Source organism: Cryptomeria japonica, chromosome 1 (genome assembly GCF_030272615.1).
Source record: "Cryptomeria japonica chromosome 1, Sugi_1.0, whole genome shotgun sequence".
Classification (NCBI taxonomy): Eukaryota; Viridiplantae; Streptophyta; class Pinopsida; order Cupressales; family Cupressaceae; genus Cryptomeria; species Cryptomeria japonica.
Window position 1 is genome coordinate 395526463 of NC_081405.1, and position 26925 is coordinate 395553387.

At 38.6% G+C, this 26925-nt stretch overlaps 1 pseudogene; it reads left to right on the forward strand.

Annotated features, from left to right (window-relative positions):
• The window catches only part of LOC131070883 (inositol monophosphatase 3-like), a 140570-nt pseudogene that overhangs the window by 43410 nt on the left and 70235 nt on the right, over positions 1–26925 (forward strand).

Genomic DNA, 26925 nt, shown 5'->3' on the forward strand with positions numbered 1-26925 from the left:
ATCTGGAATGGAAGACTTTCTTTCCCTTACCTGTATTTCCTGAGGTAAAGGTCTATCTTCTCTGAAAGGAGATGTTGCTTCATCATTATTCTTTTCTTCTTGTTGTTCATTAGCACCAACCTGGAGAGATTGACTCGATGAATGCTGTGGTGTTTGTCCTTTACCTTGTTTATCATTCTGCACCATGGATTCCATAGACTCATCAATTTCATACACTATCTGTCTTTGATCTTCTCCTTGACTTATTTCCTTTTCATGCCTAGAAGACGTACTCGGTGGACGATCAAGATTCACTTTTTGTTTTTTTCTTGGAAGGTTCTCTCTTCTCAGCTCCTTCCTTTCTCTTCAATCCCTTGGAATGAGAAGCATTCTCACTCACACTTGCTTCTCCTTCTTCTGTTCTTGTTTCCAGGGTGAATGTTATGGCTACATTCCGCTCCTTCAATTTTTGATGTTGTACGTCCACCCATCTGCGAGTGCAATTTAACACAGGAGCCATTAATGCTCTTAGGTTCGAAATTTCTGGCTCATTCCAATCTATCTTCACTTCTTTATCTTCTTTCTCATAGGACGATTGGAGATATCTACCACTGTCCTGGGCTTGATCAGCTACTCTATAAACCTTACATTTCCTGATGAGATCCAAGGGTAATCTAGAATGCATCTTTCTTTTCACCTCTCTATTATCCTGAACATTCATCCAGAAGTCCTCTACTTGAAACTCATGCTTATATTTCTTCCCAACTGTCTCTTCCATGTGACCATGAGGGTCAAAATTCTCCCTTGAGGCAAAGGATGTGAATGAATAGAGAGATAACTTCTTTGCATCCTCCGCGGCTTAAGAATTAGGACACACTTCAATTGAATTCCCTAGTAGAATGGGTACGTGGATACCATTTCCGTGCTTATGTCTTGATGCTCTGGCATAAGTTGCCAACTGTCTAGTCACCTTAAGTAATATTATTCTGTCTGTAGGATACCTTGGCAAAATATAGGGAGGTGAAGGACACCCATGGACCCTGATATAGGTGAATTTTGGAAACTGAATGAACCATGCATCATGCTTCTTCACGAGTTCCTGTGCCTTGGTAGACAGTCGATGGTGAATCCCTCCTTGCAATGTCCTGGTGATATACATCGTGAAGGTGTCATTGACTAGCTTGTAGCAATTCTTAGGTGGATGATGTAGTTGAACATATGAATCACATGCTCTTATCTCTCCTATCCCTCTCCCAACAACTCCTTTGTGTGGTAGCCTTGCATACTCAAAACTTCTTACTAAGGAATATATAACATATGAACTCATGTGGAAAGTCTTGGTAGGGGCTAGCCTCCTCAACTGCATGTCTAGGTTGTTGCTAATGATTCTAGCCCAATTGAGCATTCCTTTTCCTTGGACAATCACTTGTATGAAGAAGAACATCCACTTGTCGAAGAAGAAGGCTTGAGAGGCACCAGTAACCCGATTGAGCATGGTTATCAAGTCCTTGAATTCTTCTTGGAAATCAATTTTGTGTGGTGTATTAGGTATCTTGTTCAAGCGAGGCCTACTCTTTAGTAACCAATTCTTGTTGATGAAGTTCAGACAGGTATCAGGTTCATCCTCGTAGATAAACCTAGCCCCTTCCAAGCTCTTGTAGATCATATCTCTTGGCTCCGAGAGATGAAAAGCTTCACTTATAGCTTCTTTTGAGAGATAGGCTAGGACAGTTCCATCCTTGGCTACGATCGTCCTTGAATGTGAATCATAGTGCCGGGCACATTCAATCATCATCTCGTGACATTTGACTGCGTGAGGGAAGCCTACGGCCTTGAAGATGCCACTCTCAATTATCCTCTTGGCAACAGGTGATGGCTTGCCGATGTAGGGCGCTTCTCGAAACTTCTTCACATTGAAGTTTTCTAGATTAGTGTCTCCGATATTGCTCCACTTGGACACGATCCTGGTTTCCAAATCATTGTTCTTCTGATCCTCTTTGATGAGAGCCTGCCGGGTAGTGGATCCACTGGCCTTGGGGGTTGTCATTTGATACCTACAAAAGAGGTTTAAGTTAGGTTTGAGCATAATACCTCAAGATAGGAGATTTGAAACCTTTCAAGGAAATGATAGATTACAATTTGAAAATAGTGTGATAAACCCTTAGAATAATGAATTTTCAAATTGATATTACTTATGAATTAAATCAGATTATGAAAGACTTAACCTTACAAAGGATTGATATAGAAAATTAAATCAAATCTTCAATATTCTTTCAAAATCTGATTGTACATACCTTCTCCTTGATTTTTAGCTATCAACCTTGAAAAAAAATGGATAAAGGAAAATGGAGATCTGCTAGATGAAAGGTCTTTGATTTGAATTTCAGGTCCTCCCTTGGTGATTTTAGCCTTCAATCAGCCTTCAAGCATCCTTCAAAATCTGGAAATTCGCCTAAATCTGCTTAATTTCGCACCTCTAATTCTGCTCTTCCAATTCACATAGGAGAGATTAGATGAATGATTAATGATTTCAAAAAACACACCTTTCCTTTATAGGGCGCTTTCACCATTTGTCAAATAGGCTGACTTGCTAAATGTATAAATAAAATAAAATAAAACCTTTTACAAGCTGGCAGACTTAGCAATAAAACACAAAAAAAATGTGTTGAGCGCCAAAGTATGAAATTTTTTATTTTAAGGCTTAAAAGAAATTAATTAATCCATTTTTATAAGTGCCTAGATCATGCAAATTTGCCTTACTCCCACAAATGAGGTTTGATTAGCAATTTAATGAGAGGATATAGGTAAGCCTAGTGGATGCTAGAGTTTGTTCAAAGTTTGATGAAGGCACATTTTCTTCATAGGCACTAGAATGCTCATGGTATGAGGAAGGCTTAAATCACCCCAAGGAGGTTTGCTTGAATTTCTCACCTAGGTTCATTTACTCCATCTATCAACACCTTCTCAACCTTGATTTATCACCACTTCATGCTCTTGTCAATATGTCCTTGCAACTTGTCTTTGCCTAGCTCAAACAAAGTGAAAAATAGGCATTTCAAAAGGATTTCGCCCTGAACCCTTTGGAAGGGTCAGGAGCGATTTCCTTGATTTTGTCTCAATTGCCTCATTCTTTCACTCCAAGTTTCTCTTAAAGGTGAGCATATGCTAGTTTTAGTTCAACAAAGCCTAGGGTTCAAGTTTTTAGCTTCCACCATGGGTAAACTAGGTGATCCTGAGAATTTCGCTCTGGACCCTTTGGAAGGGTCAGGAGCGAAATTCATCCTTTAGGTCAAAATTCACCCTTCTTTCATTCACAATCTCTTCTAAGGCAATCTCTAAGCCCAATCCAACTTGATTATTGACTTGGCTCAACACAATCTTGGAGGAAACATGATATTTTGTGAATTTCGCTCTGGACCCTTTGGAAGGGTCAGGAGCGAAATTCATGTCTTAGGCTTGATTCTTCATCTCCTTCACTTCAATTCATCTTGCAAGGCTAGATAACATCATTCCAACCTTAATCACGCCCTAGGAATCAAAGCCTTGACTTCACACAAGGAGGAAATAGGTAGTTTGAAGAATTTTGCTTTGGACCCTTTGGAAGGGTCAGGAGCGAAATTCATCCTTTGCTTGCCTTCTCTCACTCAACTCCATTCCTTTCACTTTGTTTCCTCTAGATTCCTTCATTTGAGTCTATTTCTTACGTTGGCAACATTTGCTTGATCTTCAAAAGGCTTGAAAAGATAATTTCGCTCTAAATCCTAGCCAAGGACAAGACCTATCCAGAATTTCGCTCTGGACCCTTTGGAAGGGTCGGGAGCGAAATTCGAGTCTTAGCTCAAAATTTACATTTTTGGTGGTCAAAAATCCTTCAAAGGCAATCCTAAGGGCTTCTCTCACCTTGGTCTAGGCTTGACATAGCACAAAATTTGAAGGATAAGATGGATTTTAGGGTTTTCGCTCTAGACCCTTTGGAAGGGTCAGGAGCAAAAATCCTGTTTTTGAGCTTATTTCTCCATCCTCTCAACCTCAATCAACTTCAAAAGGCAAGGACACACTTCTTCACACCCATCCAAGCCATAAAAACCAAAAGTTTGACTTGACCTGTAAGGAAAATAGGTGATTGTAGAAATTTCGCTCTGGACCCTTTGGAAGGGTCAAGAGCAAAAATCTTGGTTTTGCTCAATTCCTTCAAATTCATGGATAACTATCAACTCAAAGTCATTCCTAGGCGCTCCTCCAATCTCAATCCATCTTGGTCTACACTAGCTTTGGCATAAAATTGGGAAAAAAGGTGTTTTAGTGAAATTTTGCTCTGGACCTTTTGGAAGGGTCAGGAGCGAATTTCCTTTTCTAGGACAAAATCTCCATCTCTTATTTCTTTCAATCATTCCCCAAGGCAAATATGTCCATCCTTCCTCCAAGATGCCTTGGATACCAAAACTTTGATCAAAGAAGGGAGAAAATGAGGTCTAGGTAGATTTTCGCTCTGGATCCTTTGGAAGGGTCAGGAGCGAACATCTTGTTTTAAGCTAAAACTCTTCATCTCTCCCAAATCTAATCACTCCCTAAGGCTAGAACATGTCAAACACCTCCAATCATGGCTTAAAAACTAAGAAGTTGGTTTGGACAAAGAAGAAATTGAGGTCTATAAGGATTTTCGCTCTGGACCCTTTGGAAGGGTTAGGCGTGAAATCCCTATTCTTGGCTAGTTTCTCACCTTCTTTCATCTCATTCTCCTTCAAACTTGATCAACTCAACTTCCTCCTATCGCAATAAAGACAATCCACCATCCAACTGGTACCAGGCAAGGTTAAACTAGGTCTTAAGGCCAAAAAGAAGGCTAAATGGAGGATTTCGCTCTAGACCCTTTGGAAGGGTCAGGAGCGAAAATTTCCTCCTAGGTTGATTTTCATCATTTCAAAGTCTTAAACCTCCTCTCAAGGCAAACATGCATCAAAACCTTCTCAACTATGCCTCAAAAGTCAACAATTTTGGTTATATCAAAGAGCAAAGTGGAGGAAAAGTGGATTTCGCTATGGACCCTTTGGAAGGGTTAGGAGCAAAATCCATGCCTTAGGTCAAAAACCATACTTTCAAACATCTTCAATCGCTTTCTAGGGCTAGAATATGTCAATTCGTCCTTACCATGTCCAAGGAATCAAGGTTTCTAGTGCAAACAAGGAGAAAAAAGGTGACTTCAAAGAATTTCGCTTTGGACCCTTTGGAAGGGTCAGGAGCGAAATTCATGTTTTAGGTTGATTTCACACCTCTTTCCTACTCAATTCACCTTCAAACTTGGTTAAATTCACCTCTCCTTATCATCCTTATGCCTACTTGGAATTTACTTAGCTTGAAACAAGGTCTTTCCAGTGTCTTAGGCAAAAATAGAGGGTTAGATGAGGAGTTCGCCCTGGACCCTTTGGAAGGGTCCGAAGTGAATTTCCTTCTCCAGGCTAATTTCCATCATTTTGTCATTTCAAACCTTCTTCCTAAGGAAAATATGCATCCAAGTCCTCCACATCATGCAGTAGAAGTTTCAAACTTGGTCAAAACAAGGAGTAGAGCAGAGGAATATGAATTTCGCCCTGGACCCTTTGGAAGGGTTAGGAGCAAATTTCATGGTTTTGGCTCATTTTATACCTCAAACCTCCTTTTCTTGTCTAGGATATAACTTTTCAATACTTCTTCAATCATCATCAAGTGAATTTGCTCATCAATTCCCAAAATCGCCTCCTGAATCTCCCCTTGGCCACTGACTCTGCTTAATTGACTCTGACTTGGAGGAAAACAGGACTCTGACCTACCCTGACCTGAGACCTTTCATCTCTTTCGCCCAATCTATCCATCTTCATTCTCCTGAAAGGTAAAACCTCTAAAACAACCCAAGGGTTCAAGGCAGACAACAAATGACTTCCTAAAACCAGGCTTCACTCAGCTTTGAAAGAAACCCTAATCTACCCAGCCCAGGCGACCACTCACTCACTCAAAATACCTAGCAAGCAGAGAAAAAACCTAGCTAAGGGAAAGCAAAACCCAAGAAAAAGAGAGGGTCCCCATCCTAATCGGGCGATGTGTGAAATGGTCACAACGGGTCCCTATCCTGACACCTTAGCACGACCTCACTAACCGCCGGAATGAAGCTCTTCATAACTGTCTGCCTTAACTGCTTGCATTAACTGCCGGCCATAGTTCACCGCTAGTGGTTTGTGGCCAAGTCGCGGTGAGTATTCGGTGGGCATCTTTCTATTGTGGTATAGCGACCACCGTGGGATCATCTGCGATCACCGTTGATCTGCCCGACTTGCTCGCTGGTTAATTTGCCCTTCTGCTGCAAAATTTGGGGCGCTTTGAGATGCGCACGAGGGGCCCACCGGATCGCCTAGCGGCTCCTTGTCAAAAGCCCGTAAGCTTTGACACTATGGATGCGTGCGACTTTGCATTTAAATACAAAAAAGCTCCTCCCCGCCGCTAATGTGGGATAAATGGTTCTTCATGCCCTGCGAGTGAAACCGCTTGGAAGTTTCAAAACCCTTACTCTGTCTGCAACCACGCAACCCCATCTAGCTCACGACATGGAAGATTTTGGTTCTACACTTGCCAATTGCCTTTGCTTGGATTTTCTTCCGTTGATCGGATTTGCTGAGAGTTTCATGGCCCACATGACAGGCACGCGAGGGCAGGGTTCTGGCTTCATTTTACCCTTTTTTGAAATGGACCTCAAGAATTAATTCAAATTTTTATGAGTTCCAACAGGGGAGACAGTGGGGGGTGGAAGTGCTGATATCCAATCTTGTAGACATGTCCAAGTAGAACAGTACAAAAAACTTGAAACTCCATTTTATTGTCTCTCTAAATACTAACAACTCTCTCAACTCTTACGATTGCCTTCACACTAGTAAAGGTGTCTTTCCAAAGTCATTGAGGTGGTTTGCATATAGGGGTTATGTGTAAAAATCATGATTACTGAGCAGCATATTAATTATAGACATACCCATAGAGGAGAAACTCTTATGGTACAATAGGAGGTACTAAATTATTAATGACAAGTATGTCTATCTAAGATCAAGATCACCGATGCAAGCAGATCTCCCTTAATGCAATTTAAAAAAATGTCTATTTAATCTGCTTGGCTGATTTCTCATCCTGAAATGATGGTATATTTATGTACATGATCCAATAGTGCCTTAGCAGCACTGAAACCCTGCTGCACCTCTCTGTCTCATTCCCATAAGGAGTTTCCAGTCAGAAATTACAAGGGTGAAATTAATTTTTCTATTTTCCTGACAAATCTTCTTGACAAGAGTCTCAAGAAATATGAGTGCGAATCTTATGGAAGATTTGTAAGATTTGTAGTGTCTCTTCAAATTAATATTATTGGCCTTGGGACCGAGACATTGATGGCAAGAATGACAAGGAGCAATACATTGCTTGCAAAATATATACAAGGAAGCTACACTTTAAAAGCTTGCCTCTTTGTTGGTTCTTTACAACTGAGTAGAAAAACAATCAGAACCCCTTGCAAGATTGCCTCATCAAGCAGACTGAGTCTCTAGATCTGTTGAGACACCATATTAAATTTCAACCCTCAAAGTCAGGCTGAGTCGTAGAAGATCTTCTCACAAAAAAGAAGTTCTTGAACTGGCAGAGTTTTTATACTGTAAAAGACAACAAATCTCCACTTGGTTTGCTACTAATGCTATGAGGATTCTTCGTGTTTTGGAATATCTTGGGAAACCTATGCATCATCACCCTTATGCTCACAAAGGAGCTGCTGGGGGGATTCAGGGGGTGGATCCACCTTGACTATGACACTACAAATCATGGTTCAAAAACTTGGAATTGGTGAAAACATGATGACCCAAATTTTTTACTTTGACTTGGGACTCAACAAGAACTTGACAAATTAAAAAAGAACTATATAATTTAACAAAATGAACTTAACCAATGCATAAGATAAACAAAGAATGAATATAGAGAAAATACAAGTTTTTGTATCCAGATTGTGATAACTCAAAGATTATATTTGTCATATGACCCTCAAATGCTTAGAATTTAAAATTTCAAACATTGAATATTTGTACAACCAACTACAATGTACAACTCCTTCCTTAACCTAGTACCAGTACCATCTAGCCTTGAGCTAGAAAGTAAATCTAAATCTTTTGAGGAGTGACCTATTCCTCAAGTTTATCATCTTCCAATGCTTTTATTATTCCAGTTTCTCTCTCCAATTCATTGAGGCACTTGTGTGTCAACTTGTTTCTTTTCTTGGTGTTAATGATTTCAAATAGGCTCCGATTGCACTCACACCTAGAAGTGCTATAGGGTTGTTTTATATGGTTAGCCTCTAAGGTTTGGTGTTCTAGCACCATAATTGTCCTACCACAAACCAAAAAATAAAACATTTAAATCATTTAAGTATTAAGAAAATATTTCTAGTATTAAGCTAAAATTGCATTTATCAAAGCAGTGTGTGATTAAAGGACTCATTCAATTTACTTGGTTTTGGTTTGCCCTTGTTTAAATGCATAGAGGGGAAGAACCTTCCCTCAACAACGTTTAAACTTCCAAATCCTCTAGACTTTTGTTTCGAAGAATTTTGTTATGTGCAATCGTTTCTATGCATGTGGGTCCACCACGACCTCCTCATTAGCCTTAATCAAATTGGAGAAGAAAAATTTGGGGTTTAGGTAGTAACGTATGGTACATATTGGCTAGTGGAGTTGGTTTGTCAATTTATTATCAATGATATGCCCAGTGCTTTCATATTTTTTTCCTGTTCCCATTGTATTGATACAATATGGCCTTAGAGATAATCCATAGATAATTTTACCCCCTTTGACCAAACATCTTGACCAAAGCCATCGTCACTGAAAAATTTGAAAAAAAAAATCTGAAGTAATAGAAAATTTTAAAGACAATAACAAGAAACTAATATTCCCTCTAAAACTTGAGTTTGTTACTTATCTTGAATCTCTTCTACACTCTTGGTGCATACCTCATAAAAAAATGTCCTCACGACTTTCTATCCTCCCAACCTTCATGGAATATGGAGATTCGAGGCATACATAGCTCATAGACATTTTCTTGATAAAGGGTAGTGCCTCTACAATGCTTTGAAAGAAATTGATCAAGTTTGTGGCAAATTGTGTTAACCACACTTTTGACCAATCTGATCTTCCTAATGTCCTCATGTATTAATTCCAAGCAATGTGTAGCACAAGGGCTTCAAGAAATGGTGAGATGCCTACGTCTCTTGAATATGTAGGCATGCAATTACATATACAACTACGATGTTGTTCATGACAGTTTGGACAACATTCTCCACACCAATGTCTTGAATCATGCCATCTAGCAGATTGCATAAACTATCATCATTCATGACTTTGCATGAGGCATCTACAGACTTAAAGGACACCAATTTGCCACTTTAAACCACAATTTTCTTATCAAGTACTTGTTCCTATAACTTGTCTACAACATTTTTAATGTTTTCCTCTAACAATGGGCTTATGAAATTGTGTGGAGTTGGCATCGTAAACCCTGTATTAGCAATAGTTAAAGCATCCCAAGCCTGCCACATTAAGTGGTATATTACTCGAGTACCAAAAATTTGCAGCTGCCATCCTTGCCTCATTGTTCTTCTTTTTGTCCTAGGAAATACCTTCAAGCAAAAGTTGTGCACTTGGAGTTGGAACATTGGAAGGAATCTATAAATTAGGTGGGGAATTTTAGTTGGCTTGAACTCTCCTTCTTGAGAGCGGAGCAATGTTGTACCTACAGGGCAAGAAGAGATTCTTGAGATGAATCAAGGGTGGCCGTGAATACATCAGTGATGCAAATGCTTCCCTTGTTCTCTTCCTTTTAACTTTCTTCTCATAACTGGAAAGTAGGGCATTCATTTCTCTTTTCACTTTTTCCTCCACTTGTCTACACAATTTTACATCTTGGTCAGCAATTCAAGCATGGTGGTATTTCAATTGTTTGATTTCTCCTCTCATATTAAACAAATCATAATTTTAGGTTACTATGCTGTTGATCACACCAGGTGTCCCATTCTTCTTCTTTGTTAGTGCCTTGCATTTCACACTAATTCCAGAGATTGAAAGAACAAATTTTTTTTAGCAGCAAGACAATAGGGTTTTCATTCTTTTGAATTTGGATTTTGGAAAAAGAAAGAAAGAAATAATAGAGAACAAATAAAATACCTGTCCAAATACACTCTAATTGTAAATAAACCCTTCAAATCACGTGCACTCCCTATCAGTCAACAATAAATTCACGCTGCTGAGATCGCAATTATGAAGACAAAATTTATGGAAAACAAAACAAAAATCAGGATTTAATGAATTTTCGGCATGTTTCTTTTTGGTTGGGTGAGTTTGAAGAGGAAACATGCCAAATCTGATGTTTTAAAAGAAAAAAATCGTCAAGAAAATACTTTTTTGCAGGACTCTGCATGCAAGTTGTGTGTGAGTTAACCAATCTGCAAATATACTTGCAATTTTGGTGAGAAATCACCGAGTTTTAGAACTATGCTCCAATTATTGGTGAGCAATGCACCAAGAGTCAGCATTTTCACTCTCTATGCCTGCCATAAAGATATGCTGTTGAATTCCATGTGTATTTATGAAGCACTGATTTTTAGTACTAATTTATAATAGTCACTACTTTTTTTGACATTATATAGCTACTAAATTTATAATAGTCACTTCTTTTTTGACATTCTTTAATTACGATTGTATGTAACCATTACCACAATCCTCTCTTGGAACAGTGCCTTTCTCAGATGTAATCTCTTTTCATTCCTTGTTGCTTTTCCCCCTCTCATCTTCTACTGAGGGTTTTTGTAACTTTCTTCAATTAATACAATTATATTTTATCGGAAAAAATCTGTTTTCAAATCATTGTAAGTAAAAAATTCCAAAAGGTAAGGAGGTAGAAAAATTGCACATATGGAAAATATTGTTTCCTTTATATTGTTAAATAATTGTTAGCTCAATTTTTGGATCTGTTCAAATGTATAAGCAATAGCATTTCTAGCTTGCAGCAAATATTTTTGTCAAGAGTATTTTTCAGATGACACAAACTTGTTGGCAGGTTTTCATTTGTCTGCATTTCGATTGGGCTCACAATTGGAAAAGTTCCAACTGTAGGGGTTGTTTACAATCCAATAATTGATGAGGTGAGGTAATTTGTTTTATTATTATCATTGTTTCAGTTATTGCAGGAATCAAGGAAAACATTTTTAACCTGAATAAAGTTTTGTGAGCCACTAAAAATGATGAACAAGACATCTTAAAGAGGGATAAGTTTGATAAGCCTTAAAAAACTGACTAATTATAGAAAGCATATTAATGACGATTAAGTTTGGTTAATCCATGTGGGCAGAGGCATTCCAAATTCTTGAAAAATCTAATACATCTTAATGTTGCAGAGGCATTCCAAATGACTTGAAAAATCTAAGACATCTTAATGATCAAAGCTTTGTGGCTTTGAGTGGTTGATGCATCTATAAGACTTAGGTTAAATCCATGGGTTAAGATTCTGTTTGACATTCTTGAAAACTCTGAATAGTTTTTGGGGTGGACAAAAAGTTAGGAAATTAAATTAAAGATGAGAATTTGTTATCAAACTCTAGGAAAAATGATTTGTCAGCAGATATATGTTTATTCATTTTTTTAGAAAGAAAGAAAATATACTAATCTCAATGGATTGTCAAAAAGTGGTAATGGCACACTGAACATATGTCCAGAATATCAAGGAAATGGACAAGGTATTTTCAAGCTTTGCAAACGCAATTTGTAAAACATAAATATAGACCATAAAATCCATTAAGAAGTTTAGCATGGCTGACAGATAGAAGATGTTACTAACTGATATACAACTCTTCATACATGATATCATCTCTAACTTAATTGAACCCTATTTAGAATATAATATGGATAAAAATTGGCAGTTATAGGGGTTTTCTATGAGCTTAGTTGAGAGCTGGTTTGTAACTTGCAAGGAAATGCATCTCTTATTGTAATCAATGTTAATCTCGTGGAGTAGTAGAAACTAGAAAGTTAGATATGTATACAAGTTGTAGTGGTTATGAAGTCCATGATTGGTATTTTTTCACAGATTGTACCCCACAATGGAATCACTTGTGGACGTAGTGATCACTTTCTAATATCGTATCAGGCACTTTCTTAGGTGAATGTGACCTCTTTTATTGATATCCAATCTATCATTAATAAAGGTTTAAACACCACAGAATTTGATTATGCATGTATAATTGTTTTTTTTGTGATTAATTACTCTGTCCATGGCATTACATGTGGATCAACATTGGATACGATGAATTTCCTTCTTCATTTTGGTGTGGAATAGGGTTAAGCTATAGCTGCTAGGAAACCCCAGTATATAAATGAGGACCATGTCCCTATCTCTGTACCTGCAAATTTTGGTGACTACATTTATATGTAATATGTACCCTTATTCATTTACCCATGTATTCTAATTTTCATGGTGACCTTGTCCTTGTATTAGTAGTGTACCCATACACCAATGTCTCCAGGTAATTATTGGCTGATCACAATAAATTATTATGAACTTGCGTTGTTTGAGATTTTTAGGGAGGCAATGGGTCTTGGGTAACTTAGTTAATGAGGCTAACATTAGTTTTAGGCCAAATTAGTGAAGGGTGCAGAAAAACACACTAGTATGCATGAATGCCTCAGAACAAGACATCTCTCAATTGTTTTAATATCTGGTTTGGGATCCTATTTAATTTTGTATATATGTACTTGTAGCTGTTTACAGCTGTACGTGGGAGGGGTGCACATCTCAACGGACAACCAATAAGTTGTGAGTAAAATTTCCTGATCCAAGGACCATAGAAATAAATTGTTACAAGCATGTCTACAATACATATTTATTTGACATGGATGTATTTTGGTTTCTATTACTAAGCGTCAGCAGTTTATTTTGCTTTTAATTCTGAAATCTTATTTTCTTAAATCCCCAGCATCTTCCCAGTCTGAAATAGGGAATGCACTTCTTGCAGCTGAGGTAAGCTGTTTTTTTTTTCAATGTAATACCTAATTGTTGTCCTCAATATTTGTTGATATAGATAGAGGTTCTCTAGTAGGTTTAGATTTTCTTCCTTTCCATGGTTTTCATTCATATTGTTTTATTGCTACACATAAATATTTATTACTTTCCATGATGCTTGCCTTTTCCTAATGAAACAAATTTATAAATAAAAACTTACATAGTTGCTTCTCTTTCTGGTAAAAAGTGAACCATGCATTCAAATATTGTTATGTAGATAAAGGCGCTATACTCTACCCATCATTATTTAGATATCTCTAAAAATCTTCCAAAGAATGGTATGAAACTTTCACAAATGATGCCATCTCTGTTAGGAAGCCAAGCAAAACGTGGTAGGAAGGCCATCATTTCTTGAGGCTTCTCATTCTTCTACTTACATCCAATGATGGCTGATGAATATGTGCATAAAAATGATTAGGTTTTAGCAGTGTTGTTATTATTGGTGCTGCTGTTGTTTTAAATTCATATGCTATTCTCACTTTTTTCTTTTCTACTTCTTCTTTCTTTCTTTCTTTCTTTGTTCTTTTATAAGTTTTGGTGATTTATACAGTTGTTGGGAGGTTTTATGGCTTGTCTTTTGACAGCAAGCCTTGGAGTATTACCTGCTGTATTTCTCAATAAAAAATTATAATTACTGGTTTCAGATTATTAAAAACAACACATGCTTTACTTTTTAGCATCTTTAATTGTCCATTGTATTCGTATTGTGGATTTTATTTTTCTTCTTTCACAGTTTGCTAGATTTTATCTTAGATGCTCTGATCCATAAGTACCAGCAAATTGTAGCATGAAATTAATGAATAGTATATTGATCTTGGGAAACAGAAATATGAACATAAAAATTGAATTCAGAAGGCAGACAGTGGATTTTTTATACTTCGGCAAAATTGCCGGTTTGCATACGTGGTGAAAGTGTAACTGCTCTAGTGAATTCATTATATACTATGGTGAACTTGTCCAACCATGACTTCTCTTCTGGACCGTAATGAATGCACATTTGTCTCTTTGTTGGAAGTGCTAGATTCATCACTGTTGGAGCAGTGTGAGCTTCGAAATGAATTGGCAACTTTTTGACTTTTAAAATTGAAGAGGTTTAGTGGCCTCTGTCTCTGCCTGAATGGCTTACTGTCTGGCTTCAAGGGAATAGTATGTGTAATGATTGATGTATCATATGTCTTCAAATCATCATATCCCCATGCAATCACATCAGGAAAATCTCTCATGTTCTTTAATATGCCTTCCCTTTCGCTGGGTGTGCATGTTTTCCCTATGAATACATTCTTAACTTCGTTGTCATTTCCCAAATTCACCGTTTCACAGGCACTTCCACTTGAGTCATGCAATCTTTCTATCTTCATTTTATCTCTATCAAACATCCTTTCTAACTGTATCATTCCCTTAGGCATGAAGTTTGTCTTCAACTCTAGGATACCATCGGAATCATATTCTGCTTCTTCGGCTTCCTCTTCGTCAATAACCTGACTCAGGAAAACATCTGTATTTGTCAGAAAATCCAATATATGTTTATCATCTTCAAAAACTTGGAAATTGGTGACATTATCTGGTACGGATGGAACTGATGCGAGTTCCACTGTAAACTTCTTCAATCCTTCCATGGCGATGGGTGCCAAGGAACTAGCAGCCTGTGCAAGTGCATTTGCCACTTGATTCTGTGATCTGTATATTGACTTGATATTGAAAGCATCAAAGCTCTCGATGAGATCCCATATCCTGTTGCGGTACTTTGTCAATCTTTTGTCGTGGCAGACATATTGCTTCCGCACTTGTCTTACTACAATCTCTGAATCTCCAAACACATGTAAAATCTTCACTTTCTTCTAAATGGCTAACAACAATCCATGAACTAAGGATTCATACTCAGCAACATTGTTCGTACATGGAAACTGCAATCTATGGGAGGCCAAATAAGTTTCCCCAGAGGGATTTATTAATTCAAATCTGGCTCCTGATCCTTTCTTTGACTTTGAACCATCAAATCTCAATGTTCAAACTCGATCTTCGTCATGTATTTCTTCTTTGATTTTATCTATAATTTCTTCATTTGGCCTAGAAGAGGCCTCTCTAATCTCTTCAAGTGTCAGAATTTCAGGAATTCTTTTGTGTATCTGATTCAAAGCTACCTTGCACATTGCACAAGAGAATTCAGAATGAGCAGTATCATGAATTCGGCACCAATTAGGCAACAACAAATTTTGAATGCGAGCACGGTTGCCTAACTCAACTCCCTGCTGGATATTCTTGAATACAAATCCTCTGAAACTTTCAAACATATCAATTTCCTCATCTGTATCATGATCACTTTCTATTACCACTTCTATGGAATTCTCAATCTCATGATTTTCTTCTATCTTTTCAACTGGGTTTTGAAGCATCAAAACCTCTGCAACTTTTGGTCTGTAGCTTCCTAGATCCATTTCTAGGAAAAGAATTTCATTGTTTTCCCCATATTCTGTTATTATCAATCTTAATCTTGGGGTACTATCTATCTTGATCTGGTTTGGTACACCTCTCCATGGCAGCCACATGTGAGAGAAATCGGTCGAAAAGTAACCATTCAGTCTTCGTGACCAATCTCGACTCAGGAGCATGCCATATCCGTTTGGAATGTCTACAACTGATATATCTATGAAGTGCTGGACTCTTGGATCCGCAGCCAACTGCATATGAATATTGTTTAACTCTCCAATCACAAGTACCTCTGTCTTATCTAATTGGGTAACTCTTTTACTAGTCTGTATGGGAATAAGATCCAATTTCTCGCATATAGCCTTTGGCATTACATTACTTGAAGCTCCGGAATCAACCAGACAATTATGTAAAAGCTTGCCGAAAATCCTTACTGAAAGTAAGAATGGGGCTGGCTCGTCTTGATAATTCACTGCTGGCTTATCCCTATGGACTTGCAAGCTTTCTTCTTTTTTCATACTTTCGTTGGAAACTTCTTCTTTTTTGACCGTGCTCTCGACAGAAGCAATCTCACTCTTAGGAGGGATTTCACCCTTGGTAGGATTTTCAGTCACAATTGGTGAATCCTTAACTCTCTTTACATTATCTCTTGTGAGAAAAGCTTTGCCTTCTAGCATATCTTCTTTCTTTGGCACATTTGCCGTCTTTACTAATTCTTCTTTCTTGGGCATATTAGATGAATCTTGAACACTACATGCCTCTTCTGATGACTGTTGAATATTTGGTTCATCTTGAACCACATTTATGCTTGCTTGAGGAACACTTGAACCTCTCTGAATGTTGGAACTGGTTTGAGCTGTTACTCTCCCGACAGTATTCTCACTTAATCCATTCATTAATGTATCTCTGATATCAGGCACCTTCATTAGTTCAAACAATGGTAGGCTCACCTTGATTTTCTTGAATTCTTCTAACACACACAGACTCAGCCACTTCAATTCCTCTCCTTGAGGGGGGATGTTCTTCTGTCTATACTCAGGTGAATCTTGTGGATAGCTTGGTGTATTGCTAGCACTTGGATTTGGTGGCGTAGCGAAATTGTTCGGAGGAACGGAAGTAGTTAAAGGCTCTTGATTCCTCTGATTCCTCTGATAAACTCTTGGTCCAGTGTTTCCTGACGACTGATGAAACACTTCTTTAATCCCTTCAACTAAAACACTATTATTCAATGGTGGGAAATAGTAGTCTAGATCTTCAATAGGTCCATTGGCTGAAGCAGGTGGGAACTGAGAAGTAGGCGGAACCATAGGTCCATTCGCCGATTCTGGAGGGAATCTTCCACCTTGCTCGCACATTAAACTTTCTTCATAAATTGGAGGAAACTTGAAATCCTCAATGATTAGTGCTTGGTCATATCTTGTAGTTGGGACAATTTCATATCCTGTTGTTGGAATGCTTTCTGGAGCTTCACTATTTCGCACTTCCTGCTGGAAAATGTCAGCAGCAACCTTGAATTCGGGACAATGCAACTCTGAATGTTGACTAGTGTTGTGTAATTAGCACCAATTTGATAAGGCGGCCTCTGCGAGGAAGACTCTGTCAGCCGGTCGACTTTTCGAAGCAGGCAGATTGTCAAGAGGCGACAACACATTTCCATTGTTGGGCACAGTATTCCACGTTCTCCTCTGATAATTTTGATTATTGCCACGATGTCCTTGGTTATTCTGATTGTTGTTCAGATAGTTTTGATTGTTACTTTGATAACCTTGATTGTTGTTTTGATTACCACCTTGATAATTTCTATGCATGCTGTAGAGTTGATTGTTCTGGTTCCTCAGGTGAGTAACCTCTATAGATAGTTTCTTTACTTGATCTATTAACTCTTTCATTTCTTCTTTCTCCTCCTGTGTCCTTGTGGATGTCACAACATTTTGCAGGTACACTGGATGCGTTTGCGGAGTTTGAGAAATGGGTGCTCCAGGATGGAGTACCAACTGATTTGATGGTTGAGCAACTGGATACATCGGCTGTGGAACTTGATTCATTATTGGCATATGATGCACCAAAGCTTGGCTTAAACGGGCGACCCCAAATTGAGCAAAGGTCCACTAAGATTCTGACGTAATATTTTACTAACTTCTATTGCCTTCGCATATGCTTCGTTCAAATTTGCTGGAGAGGGATGAGTTCGCACAAACATAGCTGTAAGTGGATCTAAAGCATGATAATATATCTCTCGAGCATCTGGAATGAGATAAGGAGTCTGCAACCTTGTGTAAGCTTTCTGGAATCGGTTGTTGAATGAATTGATAGGTTCATTCTCTTGTCTTTTGCACTCAACAAACTGTCTATGCAACTCCGATGGGGAAATTTGGATTCCAAACTTTCCAATGAATGTATCTTTTAATTCTTCCCATGAGGCAATGGATCCTGCAGGTAAGTGGATGAACCAATGATAAGCCTCTTCTCCCAAGGAATAGGAAAAGAGTCTGCAAGCAACATCTCCATACTCAATTGGTCTATTTCTCAAATGGTCTTCAAACATCTTGATGTGATCTTCCGCCGTCCGACTTGAGTCGCTAGCATTGTACTTTGAACAGAAATTCTCCGGATTCTTCGGCATCTCATGAATGTCATTGAACACGAGCGGTGACGGGTTGGTAACCAACCAGGTAGCACCGTTCGGAGGTGGTCCTTGATTCTGGGCCATCTCTTGGTCTTCTTGTTGAAATTGTTGAGCTTCCTCTTGATTTGGATCTGGAGGATCTAGAAAACTATCGTCTTCTCTCAGCACGTCCCTTGGATTGAATACTCTATCTCTATCTGCTATATCTGAATTTGGTGAAGCCTCCCACCTTCCAAGTCTGGATCTGCGAGGAGTCCTCAACTCACAATGTCTTCGATCTCCAGGAGTAGATCTTAGAATTCTTTGAAGTCTCTCAGGTGAAAAGGAATTGATGCGATCCAGGGTGATCTATCTAGGATCAATCCGGACTTGTTGTAATCTTTGAGCAAGTAAATATCTTTCAATCTGCTCCTGAATTTGTTCGTCAATTCGTTCAACAATCTCTTCTTCTTCTTCCAAGATAACAGAAACTCCAATGTATTGTGGTGCACTTGTTTTCACTTCCTAGGCAAAGTTGTTCAAACTGGATATAATCTTTCTTTCGTCTCCCAGGTTCGGTTGCTTGAACTCAAGTTCGTCCAATTCAAGCTCGTTTGTTCTATCAGGATCAGGCAACACCATGGTATTTCATACTAACTTGAAATCTTCAACAGGTTCGATTTCTTCCAAGCTGATTGGTAGACTGGTTCTCACGATCAACTGCTCTAGGAACAATGATAATCGGAGGCAAGCTTCCCAACTGCTCTTCTTTGTCTATCACTTTTCTCACTTGTCTGAATTCAGCATGACTACTTTGGTTTCTCCAAGCAAGAGTGTTGAATTGTGAAATGATATCTCTTTGTTCACCTTGAATAAGTTCTTCTTCAGGCAACACCATTCCGGAACATAATCTTCGAATGAATGCAAGGAACTCCTCGTAAGTATGAATTGATAGAATATGCAGTCTAACTGCTCACAGCATGACAATGCTGGCCCTCCTCCTAGCGCCAATTCTTTGTTGAGTGCAGGAGGAGGGTGAAAAAAGTCTTTAAGATTACTCCCGCAAACATAAATTGATAGAATTTGAAGTCTGGCTGTTAAACATTGATCGCGATCATGCCCTCCTTCTAGCGCCAATTCTTTGTTGATGTGTTTTTTATGCACATAACAATACAGAATAAATTACCAAAGTAATTTACCCTCTCTTGAACAAAATCACCTCAGATGCTAAGAATGAGATCAACTAAAATGATTCCAAGGTTTCTACATGTTAGGTCTTGACGAGTGGGTAAGTTCAGTGGTTGATGTGAATTGCTGTGTTTCACTTTGGGGACTTACGCAAATGTTTGGATTATCATGAATGATGCGGAATAGGTGTGCTGACAACTTAAGATTTATCAATAGGGCTCTGGATTTACTTCTTATTAAAAAAGGGGGAAAAAGAATAGGGTTCAGGAAATCTATTCTAATCCTAAGAATGTAGGGAATGATGAATGGATTTAGTGGAATCAAACTAGGCAAGGTCTCACAATCAAGTATTGACACAAGCTTAGTGCAATCATCTAAGGTATACTTAATGATTTTCAAACTATTACCATCAAACGAAGACACCATCCAAGTTGATGCTTGTCAACAGACGCATAATAGTTGAAGTTATGCTTATTCAAACTCCAGTTGACCACACAAGGCGCACTTACCAGCGGAAAGAGGCTAGTGGTATGGATTAAGGATTCCACACAAATATACTCAACAAATCTTCCACTCAATCTAACATACATGAAAATAAATTCTAATCTAAATTCTAATCTAACTTGGAGGAACTGAGAACCATGAATGCAAATACAACACTTGAAGATCAAAATCACCAACAATTGAACAATGATTAGGATTCAAATAGCTGTAGCATATACCAACAATTCTACAAAAACTCTCTCTTACAAATGAGAGACAAAGGGGCATATATAGAGTCTCTTACAAAATGGATGGCCCAGATTGATCTAAGATCAACGACCGAGATCATGCCAACAAAACCCTAGAATTGCCCTAATTAGGGTTACATAAAAAATGGTGCCACCAACATATGGCCCAATAGAAAGATACCTAGTCATCATATAGGGAATCTTCTAGAAGATTCCTCCCTGCATCTCTTTCTCTCTTAGCATACTCCAAGAATCTAGCCAAAACTGAATCTAACTCCTCCATGGAAATGCTAGGCAAGGTATCCTGCTGTAAATCAATCACATCCAATGAATCCGAGCAAGCATTCAAAGTGTTCTCCCATTCAGGCATGAGCTTCTGCGAATTATGAACATGAATCAACAAAGAGACCAAGTCATCTATCTGACTCTTCTGCAAAGAGTCCAACTGGCAAAAATACATAAATTTTATCTTGTCTCTTAATTCGGCTAAGTGTAAACCACTAGCATTACTAACATCAACACCCAATAATTCCTCAATCGAGGCAAGGATCTTCATCTGAATGTCCTGAATCAATCCTTCCATCTCCATACCACTCGATTGGGCGTTCTCATAAGCTGATTTCTTCAAAGCTAGTGCACAATACCAGCCATGGAAATTATATATGTCTCCACTGTGCACAATGTTCTCATTGACCAAAATGGAATTAGGAACCTTCTTCAATGCCAGGAGGCATGGAATAGTCTTCTCTTGGATAGGCCGGAATTCTTCCCAAACTCCCTCCAAATACTGGATCCTGAATACAAGCGTTGTTGTCTTATCATATGCTTGGACAAACTGAGTAAGGAAATCGTCTGCCTGCTTTCTTGTGCTTTCAATCCACTTTTCCACCTCTGAGTGTGTACCTCTCGCTACCTCGCAGTGTGAATGTATTCCATGGTCAACTGCAATAGGGGAAATAAGGGTGGGATCTCCACGCCTTGTCCCTGCAATATACTCTCTGAGTCTAATATTTTCTTCTTTGTACCTTTCATTCTCCGCAATCACTATGTCTAACTTTGCATTGATTGCTTGGAGGTTGTCACCAATCTCCTGAAATTCCTGCCCTGCGGATGGACGACCAAGGGCAACTGAAGTGATCTAGAAATCCATGGGAGTAGCAGTGTCCACTGTCACGCCGGCTCTAGGAACAGCAATCTGGGCAATCCGCATTCCCATCTCATCTCTAGCTATGTGCGACAAAATCTCCGCTCTCTTGGGCTCCTTCTTAGCACTCCTAGCTAGGTAGTCATCAATATCCTCAATAGGCTGTACTTCTATCATTTGTTTACTTTTTTCCATACTCTTCCTCAACCATTCAGGAATAGCGGTCATCTCCATACCATCATCAAGACATATTTCTCGATCAAGGTCCTTCAGTGCTGAGATAACTTCATCATTATCATCAGGATTATTCCTGGTCCAATCATATACATCATTTCCCAAACTAACTTCCAAAAGGACAGTAGGGGATCCCGGCTGGTCATCATTCTCATCAGGAGGTGCAGATGTTGTTGTGGCATGAAATTCTTGAGTATTCTCTGGTAGTATCACTATGTTGGAACACTGTTGAGTCTCCTTATTCCGTTCTGTTACTTCAATCACTTCTATTGATGAGGCACTGGGAGGGGGTGAAGGAATGATAAGTGGAGGAATGATAGTCTTTTGTTTCTTCTTCACATCCTCAATCTTCTTCCCTCTAGCCTTGACTTCTCCAGGCATGTTCTTCCTTCTCTTGGGAGCTTGACTCTCTTCATCTGCATGAATCCTGACATCACTGACAGTCCTCTGATCATCCTCGGAAGTAGACTCTTCCGTCTTCATCCTTTCATAAGTGAAGGGAACACCCATGTCAACTAATCTGTTCATTTGCATATCCACCCATGTGCGGGAGAAATTCAAGACTTCTCTCATCAATATATTCAGATCAGTCTCCTTTGACTCTGACCAATTTGGCAATAGGATTGCCTTCTTCATTTCATTCTCATAATGTGGGTGTGTATGATCTCTATCATCTAATACCTGATTAGGGATGAGAAAAAGTCCACACTTCCTCATGAAATCCACTGACATTCTGGACCACATTCTTCTCTTTACTGCTTGTTCGTCCATTAAGTTAGCCCAATAATCCTCTATGTCAACCTTGTGAGTGAACTTCTCTCCTCTGATCCTTCCGACCTTCTTGTCTGGATCAAATCTCTCTCTTTTCTTGTAGGTAGCAAATCTGTAGAATGCAATCTCCTCACCTGCAGTGCTGGCAGCTATGGCAGATTGGCAGACCTCTGATGTCTTCCCAACTGAAATAGGGAATGTCATTCCTGTCCTGTGCTTCTCTCTCTGGATAACATCGAACTCTAGAAGCTGTCTTACCACTTCCAACAATATCATTCTGTCAGTAGGATACCTAGGAAGTCTGTAGGGTTCAGATTGAAACCCATGAATCCTGAGGTATGTGAAAGTGGGAAACTGTATATACCACGATCCATATTTTTCTATTAACTCTGTTGCCTCCTTGGACAATCTTCTGTGGATTCCGCCCTACAGCATCCGTGTGATGTACATAGTGAATGCATCATTCACTCTCTTGTAGTCTTCAATTCTGTGCATACTCAACTGGGGGTAGCATTCATAACTTTTAAACTGTCCTTGCCCATTCCCGACTTCACCTTTGCATATTAATCCTCTGTATGAAACAAACCGTGCAAGCAGGTACACCAGGTAAGAAGTCATGGCGAATGACTTGGACTACTCTACATTCCTCAACTGAAAATCTAGATTGTCGCTTATGATCTTAGACCAATTCACTAGTGTTCCTTTAAGACAATCCTGGATGAAGTAGAACATCCATCCATGAAATATTGCTCCCTGCGGCATTCCCATCACTCTGTTGAGTAGGAATATCAAATCACTATATTCCTCCTTAAAATCTACGCACATAAGTGTCTTGGGAGCCTTGGAATGATGATTCCTAGGTTCAATCATCCATTCTTTATTAATTAAACTCTTGCATACACCCATCTTCTTCGTGTATCTGTCTGCATAATCTTCCTTGGTCACATACTTCATGTCCGTACTACATGGAATTCCGAATACCTCAGCAATGGCATCCTCAGCAAGGTAGGTGATGACAACACCCTTCAGACTCTTGATCATTCTTGTGAGCGGATCGTAACATCGTGCACACTCCAGGATCAACTCATTGCACTGTATGGATTGTGGAAACCCAGCAGCATGGAAAATGCCACTCTTCATAATATTCACATATGTTGGAGAAGGAACCTGATCTCTGGATCCGAACATCTGACGCTGCATCCGGTCGAAGTCCAGGAAATGCATGTTGGTATCAGTGATCTCCCTCCATCTGGATGAAATCTTGAACTCTGGATAAAATCCAATCTCCAACGTCTTCAGCAGCTCTTTCCTTTCCTTATATCCTGACTTCGACATCGCACCTGTACGAAACTGGAAGTTAGTCCTAGGATAAAAATAAATACTTGTAATAAAATTTCTGACTTTCTAGAGATTTAGCTAGTTTAGAGCATGGAGTCAGGAAAATAATCCATATACTTGGTAAATCTTAGCAATTACGTTCAATGTGTGACAACACTAAGGCATGGAAGCCTTCCATAAAAATTCATTTATACCTCCTTACGCTTAGAAAATATGCAAGCAAAGAATGCAAAGGAGTATACCGGATTGATGATGACTTAGGAAAGGTGTGAAAGGTTGTGTTTTCACACAATGAATGTCTGAAGACACCTTCCGCAGTCAACAATGGAGGTCAAAATTCTGAAGACAACCTGATAATTCAGACTTTCAAAATATGTTGTAATCTTCAAAATGTGCATAAAATCAATAAAAATCAGTTTTATTGATGAAAACAATCGTTTTCCAGAATGTAAGTATGGCTGGTAAAAATTAGTTTTCTGAGGACAAGTCTGAAAATCGAACACTTCAGATTTACCAGCACCTTGCAAAGTGGTTTAAATCCCTGAAAATGATAAAAAATGGCTTAGGAAACAGCCCCAAGCAAATTCGCCAAAATTGGTTAGGTGGCTGGAAATGAAAATTTTTGAGGACAACTGCCTAACAATGGAGTTTCAGACCTGCAACAGCATTAAAATGGTCTAAAAAGTGCACAGAAAACTCCACAAAATGTCTCCAAATGCTAAATATTTAAGTTAGAATTGGCTGGGCAATAAAAACTTAAGTCTGAAAATTAATGGCAGCCATTAATGGAGGTTAAAATCTGAAGCAAACCTCAGATCTGAAGCGAATCAGCAGGCTGGAAATGATGACAGCCAACAAACATGCATGAAAAATCCACCAAAATGTGGCCTCCAAGCAAAAATCGAAATTTTCCCAAGTCTAGCGCTAAAATGGAAATCTGAAAATTGATGCCAATGGATAGCTCAGATCTGCAATAATGGAGGATGGCAATAATCTGGAAAAATCGCCCAAGTTGGGATTGAAAACCCCAAACACAAAAATTTGCCTGCCTTAGCAAAAAATCGAAATTTTCAAAATTCTGAAAATTGTCAATGGCCGCAATCCGCAGAAATGAAGCTCTGAACAGCAAGCAACAATGGTGGAGGAAAAATCGCCCAAGGTCTCCAAACACAAATTCGCCAACTTTCACCAAAAAAAATGCTAAATTTGAAAAAAATCGCCAAACTTAGCAAAATCGAAAATCTGAAACTGGTCTTTAATGGCAGCCAAGAGGAATAAATCAGCAAGTTGGAAAAAAAAGGAGGAAAATGAATCCTCAATCCCACACTTCACAAAAATGCCTTGCTAAAAAAAATTCTCCCAACTTGAAAAAAAAAAATTGCTCTCATGGAGACACCGGGCAGAAATAATAATAAAATAATGTTGAGGTTCCTCTCATATACTTGCTTTCAGCTCCAACTTTCACCACACAAGCAATGTGGGATAAAAAACACTTGTATAAATACTTGCTTGGTGAACCCTAACTTGCTTCTAGAAGATTCAAACATTTAATAATTATTGCAAGTTATTAAATTTGCTTTTAAATTTTAAATAATCATTTAATAATTATTTAAAAGCAATCAAAATGGGGCTTTTTATTTAAAATATTTCAAATTAAATCCAAAATAAAGCCTCCAGGGGAAAATCGCTATAGGTTGGGATTAAAAAATCCCTTCAAAAATCGCTTAAGTGTTAAAATTTGCCCCATGGGGGAAATTCGACCCATGCTTGGATAAAAATTCATGCTCAAAATCATCAAAATGCACATAAATCACCCTCCAGGGGACAATCGATATTAGTTTGGACAAAAATCGAGACAAAAATGTACTCATTTTGCAAAAATCACCCCCCAGGGGAAATTCGGTGGGTGTCTGGACAAAAATCCACACTCAAAAATCACTTAACTTGAAAAAATACCTCCCTGGTGGAAATTCGACCTCAGTCTGGACAAAAATCCGGACTCAAAAACTCTTCATAATGTTCCCAATGGAAAATCGATCCCTGTCTGGACAAAAATCCGGACAAAAATCCTAACTTAGTTGTCACAAAAATCCTGGTGGAAAAACGACCCAAGCATGGAATTATCCTTGCACTCCAATCCGCACTCCCAGGGGAAATTTGATGGGTGTCTGGATAAATCCTGACACTTAGCCAAATTTTAGCATCTCCAAGGGAAAATCGCTCCAGGTGTGGATAAACAGTGGGGGAAATTAGTGGCCAGTATGGATTCCAGGGAAAACCCATGTGTAGTATGGATTTTGAGTGGGGGAATGGGTTGGGTAGTCTGGAATGTGAGGGGAAAATCGTCTCTAGCATGGATTTTGACCCTTTAACCCTTGGAATATGGATTTCCCTTAGGATTTTAACATTTTAACCACTCAAAATCACTCAGCGACTTTAAATTTAACTGGACTTAGACTAATTTTCCAAAAATATGAGCGAAACGCCAGGAAAATGTTGGAATAAAGTGCAAAACCAACCTAAATATTACCTTAGGAGCGAGAAAACAACTCCAAAAGGTCTGTGAATATCTTAGCACTTTAAAATCATTGATGTGCGTGTTTAAAAACATGTTAACGTTCAAATGCTCAAACACTTAGCAAAACTTAGGATCATTAAAAATATCATCTTTTGCAACTTGATCCTAACACTTCAAAAACCCTAGACGACACTAGGCATGATCAAAACTCTGAGACTCGGGCACAGAAAACGCAAAATTGCCCACTAAGCAGCCAAAACCCTAACCTAACGACGCAGGAAGCTAGCAAAGAGGGGGTCCCCGTTAGCAATGGGGCGATGTGTGAAAAGGTCACAATAGGTATGTCTTGGGCATGAGAGTATTGATTGAGTATTGTAGTGTGGAAGATTAGAAGCAAGTTTTTTTTTTTGTTTTTGAGTTTTAGGAGATGGACAAAGAGAGAGTAGAGGTAGCCCCAATTGTTCTATTCCTTCCGTATTTAAGTTGTAGGGCATTTCCCACTACCAAAAGCTTTTTTTCCCTCATGGATTTTGCAGCATAAATCTAGTATTCTTGGTGTTGTGTGAGTGTTTCATTTCCATTTTGCAAGTATTAAAAATAATAAAAAATTTACTCACATTATTTAAGTACTAGGGCATTTGCCACTACCAAAAGCTTGTTTTGCCTCATGGATTTTCCAGTGTAAATTATTGGTGTGTGTGAGTGTTCCATTTCCATTTTGCAAGTATACTTTTTATATTTTACTCACAATAATTAAGTAGTAGCACATTTTCAACTACCAAAAGCTTGTTTTCCCTCATGGATTTTGCAGCATAAATTCTTTGTGTTCTGTGAATTTTTCATTTCCATTTTGCAAGTATATTTTTTTGATTTTACTCATGATATTAAG